Below are 8,527 nucleotides of genomic sequence, written 5' to 3'. Positions count from 1 at the left end.
GACTACACAGTCATGGAAAGTTAAGAGCACAATGCAATTAAAAACTTGTTTGCAGGAACCAGAAGAGCAGAGTCTAATGACAGATTTCAGTATTGTGTCTCATAAAAAAGTCAACTTATATATTTGGTAAACCAACTATTCAATTTTTTTTAGGATAGTAACTTGGTAAAGAAGCTATTATACAAGTTGCAAAAGGGTTATATGGAAACTGCTTCCTCATTTCACAGTTAACACTGTAAATTCATGTGTTAGAACTAGAACTGGTATACTAGTTATTTTCTGGCTTTGTCTTTTGTTGTTTGGTTTTTGTTTCAATTTTTAAAAATTTTTTATTCAGTTTTCATACATATATGCAAAAATCTTGATCTTATCCACCCACAAGTTCCTTGGTACCCTGCTAACATGAGCCCCTCCCACCTTCATGTCCTCTCTTAAACCCAGAGTCCAGTCAGTGCTGCCCACATAAGCATGTACATACTACTAATTAACAGCTAAACTGCTGAAGAAAAATGACTCCCTATTGATCTCTGTTGCTGTGATAAACATTCTGAACAAAGGCAACTTATAGGATAAGGAACCTTACTCAATGGTACACATTCGGGTCACATTCCATCATTGAAGGTGGGAGGGCAAGAACATGCAGGCAGGATTGCTTGCTAATCCATGCAGCATTATGAACTCACAGCCAAGTAAATCTAGCAGGAGTCATGAAGGATACGGCTTGCTAGCAGTCTTGCCCATGGATCACATGCTCAGATAGCTTTCTTGGACTGCCTAGGTCTACCTGACTAGAGAGAGATTCTGGTCTGGGCCTTCTCACATCAGTCATTAATAGTCTCTCATGGACAAGAAACAGATCTGAGCAGTTCTATAGTTGTGATGATTATGAGGTGGTTCTCTACAGTGTGTCAAGCTAACAAGAAAAACTAACCAGGATACTACTTCCCTGGCTATGAGGAAATTCTGACTTTTTTAAAGATGATTGCTATGTTTAGACCTGGGTCCATGGTGCTCCTGCTTCAGCTTCCCATAATTCTAGCTAGTTTACAGGTTCAGAGGTTTGCTGCTTTATCATCAGGGTGGGAAGCAGGGCACCACAGGCCACACATGGTACTGAAGAAGTCTACATCTGGATGAATAGACATCAAGAAGAGAGACATTGGGCCTCTTCTGAAACCTCAAAGTTCACACCCCCCTCCCCCCCCAGTGACTCCAACAAGCCACAATTCCAATAATGCCATTCCCATGAGGCTGTAAAGACCATTTTCATTCAAACCACACAGCCACTTCCTAACCCACTGGGTTAGTATGCTTTTCACCCTGTAGCCTAAGGCTATGGGTTTAGAATGTAGAGAAGCACCATTTTGATCTCTGAAGCTTACTGCATGACATCCTGGGAATGTTAACCTCAGCTTTTAAAGTGGCTTAGGCCTTTTCCTTAATCTATCTTCATAAGTGATACTTGGTGTGCTTCCATCTGTAAAGGAATTGGAAGTGCAAGACCCAACCCTTTTTTTTTTCACCAAAGAAACTTCTTTTATTCAGCAGGTAGAAACAACTATAGAAAGATATAACTGACCAAACAGATTAAAAATTTACTGTGGGGTATCATCCCCAGTTGATATCTCTACAACACAAATCCTACAATATTTTTCTTTCCTTTTTTTTTTCTAATTTTTTTCTAATTAGGTATTTTCTTCATTTATATTTCCAATGCTATCCCAAAAGTCCCCCATACCCCCCCCCCACTCCCCTACCCACCCAATCCCACTTCTTGGCCCTGGCATTCCCCTGTATTGAGGCATATAAAGTTTGCAAGACCAATGGGCCTCTCCAATGATGGCTGACTAGGCCATCTTCTGATACATATGCAGCTACAGACACGAGCTGGGGGAGGGGGGTACTGGTTAGTTCATATTGCTGTTCCACCTATAGGGTTGCAGACCCCTTTAGCTCCTTGGGTACTTTCTCTAGCTCCTCCATTGGGGGCCCTGTGGTCCATTCAATAGCTGACTGTGAGCATCCACTTCTGTTGTTGCTAGGCCCCAGCATAGCCTCACAAGAGACAGCTATATCAGGGTCCTTTCAGGAAAATCTTGCTAGTGTATGCAATGGTGTCAGCATTTGGAGGCTGATTATAGGATGGATCCCCGGTTATGGCAGTCTCTAGATGGTCGATTCTTTTGTCTCAGCTCCAAACTTTGTCTATGTAACTCCTTCCATGGGTGTTTTGTTTCCAATTCTAAGAAGGGGCAGTGTCCACATTTTGGTCTTCGTTCTTCTTGAGTTTCATGTGTTTTGCAAATTGTATCTTGGATATTCTAAGTTTCTGGTCTAATATCCACTTATCAGTGAGTACATATCATGTGAGTTCTTTTGTGATTGGGTTACCTCACTCAGGATGATGCCCTCCAGGTCCATCCATTTGCCTAGTAATTTCAAAAATTCATTCTTTTTAATAGCTGAGTAGTACTCTATTGTGTAAATGTACTACATTTTCTGTATCCACTCCTCTGTTGAGGGACATCTGGGTTCTTTCCAGCTTCTGGCTATTATAAATAAGGCTGCTATGAACATAGTGGAGCATGTGTCCTTACCAGTTGTAACATCTCTCAGGAGAGGTATTTGCGGGATCCTCCGGTAGTACTATGTCCAATTTTCTGAGGAACTACCAGACTGATTTCCAGAGTGGTTGTACAAGCTTGCAATCCCACCAACAATGGAGGAGTGTTCCTCTTTCTCCACATCCTCGCCAGCATCTGCTGTCACCTGAATTTTTGATCTTAGCCATTCTGACTGATGTGAGGTGGAATCTCAGGGTTGCTTTGATTTGCATTTCCCTGATGATTAAGGATGTTGAACATTTTTTTCAGGTGCTTCTCAGCCATTCAGTATTCCTCAGGTGAGGATTCTTTGTTTAGCTATGAGCCCCATTTTTTAATAGGGTTATTTGATTTTCTGGAGTCCACCTTCTTAAGTTCTTTATATATATTGGATATTAGTCCCCTATCTGATTTAGGATAGGTAAAGATGCTTTCCCAATCTGTTGGTGGCCTTTTTGTCTTATTGACGGTATCTTTTGCTTTACAGAAGCTTTGCAATTTTATGAGGTCCCATTTGTCAATTCTCGATCTTATAGCACAAGCCATTGCTGTTCTATTCAGGAATTTTTCCCCTGTGCCCATATCTTCAAGGCTTTTCCCCACTTTCTCCTCTATAAGTTTCACTGTCTGGTTTTATGTGGAGTTCCTTAATCCACTTAGATTTGACCTTAGTAAAAGGAGATAGGAATGAATCATTTCACATTCTTCTATATGATAACAACCAGTTGTGCCAGCACCATTTGTTGAAAATGCTGTCTTTTTTTCCACTGGATGGTTTTAGCTCCCTTGTCCAAGATCAAGTGACCAAGTGACCATAGGTGTGTGAGTTCATTTCTGGGTCTTCAATTCTATTCCATTGGTCTACTTATCTGTCGCTATACCAGTACCATGCAGTTTTTATCACAATAGCTTTGTAGTACAGCTTTAGGTTGGGCATGGTGATTCCACCAGAGGTTCTTTTATCCTTGAGAAGAGTTTTTGCTATCCTAGGTTTTTTGTTATTCCAGATGAATTTACAGATTGCCCTTTCTAATTCGTTGAAGAATTGAGTTGGAATTTTGATGGGGATTGCATTGAATCTGTAGATTGCTTTTGGCAAGATAGCCATTTTTACTATATTGATCCTGCCAATCCATGAGCATGGGAGATCTTTCCATCTTCTGAGATCTTTAATTTCTTTCTTCAGAGACTTGAAGTTCTTATCATACAGATCTTTCACTTCCTTAGTTTGAGTCACGCCAAGGTATTTTATATTATTTGTGACTATTGAGAAGGGTGTTGTTTCCCTAATTTCTTTCTCAGCCTATTTATCCTTTATGTACAGAAAGGCCATTGACTTGTTTGAGTTAATTTTATATCCAGCTACTTCATTGAAGCTGTTTATCAGGTTTAGGAGTTCTCCGGTGGAATTTTTAGGGTCACTTATATATACTATCATATCATCTGCAAAAAGTGATATTTTGACTTCTTCCTTTCCAATTTGTATCCCCTTGATCTCCTTTTGTTGTCGAATTGCTCTGGCAAGGACTTCAAATACAATGTTGAATAGGTATGGAGAAAGTGGACAGCCTTGTCTAGTCCCTGATTTTAGTGGGATTGCTTCCAGCTTCTCACCATTTACTTTGATGTTGGCTACTGGTTTGCTGTAGATTGCTTTTATCATGGTTAGGTATGGGCCTTGAATTCCTGATCTTTCCAAGACTTTTTATCATGAATGGGTGTTGGATTTTGTCAAATGCTTTCTCTGCATCTAATGAGATGATCATGTGGTTTTTATCTTTGAGTTTGCAAGACCCACCTCTTATTGGAGATACTATGCAAACCTTTGTGGAATTCTTCCTGAGAAGCACTTGCTTTTCCATTTGGTCATACACTTGTCACTTTGCTGCTGACAGGGTTCTATATCAAGTGCTCTTTCAGATTTCCTGATGTGCCTCCCTTTTCCAGTGAGAAGGAAAGTAGATCAAATGGTGTGAGCCAAGGCAAGTCAGGTGTACAACATGAAAACACAAATCAGAAGTCTTGTACAAATAGGTAGTCTACCAACTATTAAAGAGCTAAGAATTCACTAGGTCTCTGCCCAGAGCCTGTAAAATATCGTTTTGTCAGTTGTAATGGCATAAGACAACACTGCAGAGCTTGTATGTTCTAGTAAAATACATGACTACCATGCTGTTGAAAGGCTGTAATAGTACTGCAAGATGATTGTATGGTGCAGTGTTCTGCTTCATCTTTAAAAAAAAAATGAGTTTGCTTCTGAAGTGTATTTGAAAGTTGTGAATAATGATAAAGATCAATGGATTGGAAGGCCTTATATTAGCACACCTATTTATCTTCAGAGTACAGAGCAAAAACTGGAGCTGCAAAGGTGAAATACAGATTTCTTGCCACAATGTGATTTAAGTAAAACCAGACTTGAAAACTGACCAACTGACCTTTATATTTATTGTTGGGGTCTGGGAATCATGGCACAAAACACTCAAACACCAATCTCAGTCAAATAGGGATGGTTTATTGAACACCATACCCCAAAACTGATCAGGGCCACATTGCAGGGTCAGGAGCTGAACCATGACATTGTGTCAAGATCCTATTGGGCTTTTTAAGCCTGAGATCTGCAAACATCTGTGCCAAGTTATTCCACCAATCAGGATTTAGAGAAAGGGGACTTCCTTAGGAACATGTCTTGTACAGTTATCCTTCTCCCACTGGTTGGAGTACTCACCTTTGACAGGGGACTTGCCTTGTCTAACATTCCTGTCAACTTGCCAACAGGATGTCAGTTACCCACATAGCTGTTGAGAGACCAGATCTTTTGAGTTCAGACTCCATCTTAGAGAACCTGACCTAAGATTGAACTCAAGTTAACAAGCCAGAACCTAGCACCAGTTCCCAGGTTACTCCACAACAGACCTGTGCCTCCAGGTTATGTAAGCCTGCCCCTGGCACTTCATAACAACCACCAATCAAAAGAAACGCCGAAGCTAAGTTTACAGTTTGGCTCCCAACACCAGCCAATTGTGTTAAATGCCATAATGGCTCCCCAATCAGATATGTGCCAGGCTAGGTAACCGCTTTTTGCCTCTATAAATGCTTGCTTGAAACAAGGTTGGGGGCTCCACCTTCCAGTTCTGCTGTGTCAGGGTTGGCAGGGAGCCCAAGCTGGAGTAGACCCTAATGTGATTGCACCAGAATTGGCTCCTTGGTGATCTTTGGAGTTCATAAATGCTTCCTGTCACACATTGTCTCTGCCAAGTAGAATGTCAGGTCTCAGGGAGGTCTTAGGAACTTAAAACTTTACTCAACCCCTACTCAAAATGGAAGTCTTATTCCAAATAGTTTCATATACTGGTTCAGATGTCTCTCTTATGTTAGGGTCCATCCCAGGAGCAGCTTATGAAAGCAAATACCATAAAAGCTTAAACATGGGAGCAGGAAGTACTGCTGGGTGGTTGGTTCAGATCCAACATGATTGGGGGTAAATATACAAAGCAATTCTACTGACTTCTAATAAACTTCTTTTTTATAAGTTTCACTAATTTACAGTTAAATCTTTATTCCAGAACCCAACCAAGAATACTACACTAAACATTTGGTTCTTTTCTGACTTGAGATAGTTTCTTGTTTTTTTCAGGACCTTGGTCTTGTAGAATACTTGTCAGGTATCTGTGGAATAATCCTCAGTCTTAGTTTGCCATTTCATTTCTCTCATTAGACTAGGATTCCATGTTTTCAGAAACATTACTCTAAGAATGTGCTTATTCTCTCTCATCTTATGAAGTGTATGATCTATGCACCTGGCATCTCAATCACCATTGCATGAATGACGTTAGCTTTCTCTACTATGAATGAGAAGCAGGCATCTCTATTGTAATTTCTACAGGTGAGGGCAGTGACAATCCCATAAGGAGTTAGTTCCTCAGCGACCAGAGGAGAAGTCTTTTCACTCAGGGTCACCATAAAATTTATTCCACAGGTTGAACTGAGTGTTCTTCACACTAAGAAAGCATGCATTCTTTTTTTTTTTTTTTTTTTTCGATTTGTTTTGTTTTGTTTGTTTTTCGAGACAGGGTTTCTCTGTGTAGCCCTGGCTGTCCTGGAACTCACTCTGTAGACCAGGCTGGCCTCGAACTCAGAAACCTGCCTGCCTCTGCCTCCCCAGTGCTGGGATTAAAGGCATGCGCCACCACACCCAGCACATGCATTCTTTTTAAAGGAGAAATTTCTTCATAATGAAAAAGGAAATGCCCCAGTCTCTTCATGTTTGTAATTTGGAAGTGAAATACAAGTTGAATTTGTAAATACCCTTTAAACTTGCTTAATTTGTTTAAATGATTTTATAAAATCAAGGCAATTTTTAAAAGAGTAAAAGATTTTGAAACTGTTTTAACCAGGGTGGTAGCCAAAGAGATTGAGATACGTGAATATGTACGAGATCTGTTTAAACGTAGAAGTAGTATTACTGGTAGGTGGAAGAGTGGATTATATGGTTAGTAACATTGACTGAGCCTGGGAAGACTCAAACACAAGACTGGGGAGGAATCTTGAAAGTCTATTTGAACCTTGTCAGTGTTGAAGGCAAAGCCAATGCTGTAGAGAAAAATCTGGAAGCCATCAGCCCAGAGTTCACTAATGGAGACTGACTGCATGATAGAGTCCCTTAAATTCACCAGTGTGTTTTGCTGAACATTGTTTCTCTTAGAAAAATGCAGAAATAATCTATTTTTTTCATTGCTATTACAAAATAACTAACAAAACAGGGTTTGTTTTGGTTGACAGGTTAAGAAGCCTTAACTTCCATGATAATAGAAGCATGAGGTATCTGGTCACATTGTAGCTGGCCTCCTGGGCCATGAAACAATATTGACTATACTCAACATGGTGTTTCCTTCCCCAAACTTCTCTGGAAACACCCCTAAAAACATACCCAGGAGTATTTTTCCTAGATGATTCTACATGCAGTCAAGTTAACAAGATTAATCCTAACAAGTTTATGCCTTGTCAATTTGACATCCAAACACATTATAATCCTAATATTCCACCACGTCTCCTAAAGCCTCAGGTTCATCTCATAAGGCAAAATATATTTAGTTTTTTAAAGTCCCCAGTCTCTCTGATAAGTGGATATTAGCTCAGAAGCTTAGAATACCCAAGATACAGTTTGCAAAACACATGAAACTCAAGAAGAAGGAAGACCATAGTGTAGATACTTCGTCCCTCCTTAGAATGGGGAACAAAATACCCATGGAAGGAGTTACAGAGACAAAGTTTGGAGCTGAGACGGAAGGAAGGACCATCCAGAGACTGCCCCGTCTGGGGATCCATACCATAATCAACCACCAAATGCAGACACTATTGCATATGCCAGCAAGATTTTGAAAGGACCTTGATATAGCTGTCTCTTGTGAGGCTTTGCCAGTGTCTGGCAAATACAGAAGTGGATGCTCACAGTCATCTATTGGATGGAACACAGGGACCCCAATGAAGGAGCTAGAGAAAATACCCAAGGAGCCGAAGGGGTCTGTAACCCTATAAGAGGAACAACAATATGAACTAACCAGTACTCCCTGAGCTCGTGTCTCTAGCTGCATATGTAGCAGAAGATGGCCTAATCGGCCATCATTGGGAGGAGAAACCCTTGGTCAGGCAAAGATTATATGCCCCAATACAGGGGAATGCCAGGGCCAAGAAGTGGGAGTAGGTGGGTTGGGGAGCAGGGGGTGGGGGAGGGTATATGGGGATAGCATTTGAATTGTAAATGAAGTAAATATCTAATAAAGAATTGTTTAAATAAAAAAATGAATAAGCTCTTCCGGCCTGAACAGCACCGGAGTAGCTAGAGCACAGGGTCAGCTGACACTCGCCAGCTACCCACGACCCCCGCCACAGGATTTTGAGACTTCTGGTGAGTGGAACACAGCTTC

The sequence above is a fragment of the Mus caroli genome, unplaced genomic scaffold (assembly GCF_978045245.1).
Source record: "Mus caroli unplaced genomic scaffold, Mus_caroli_1 scaffold_3, whole genome shotgun sequence".
Lineage (NCBI taxonomy): Eukaryota > Metazoa > Chordata > Mammalia > Rodentia > Muridae > Mus > Mus caroli.
This window is presented reverse-complemented; position numbering follows the sequence as displayed.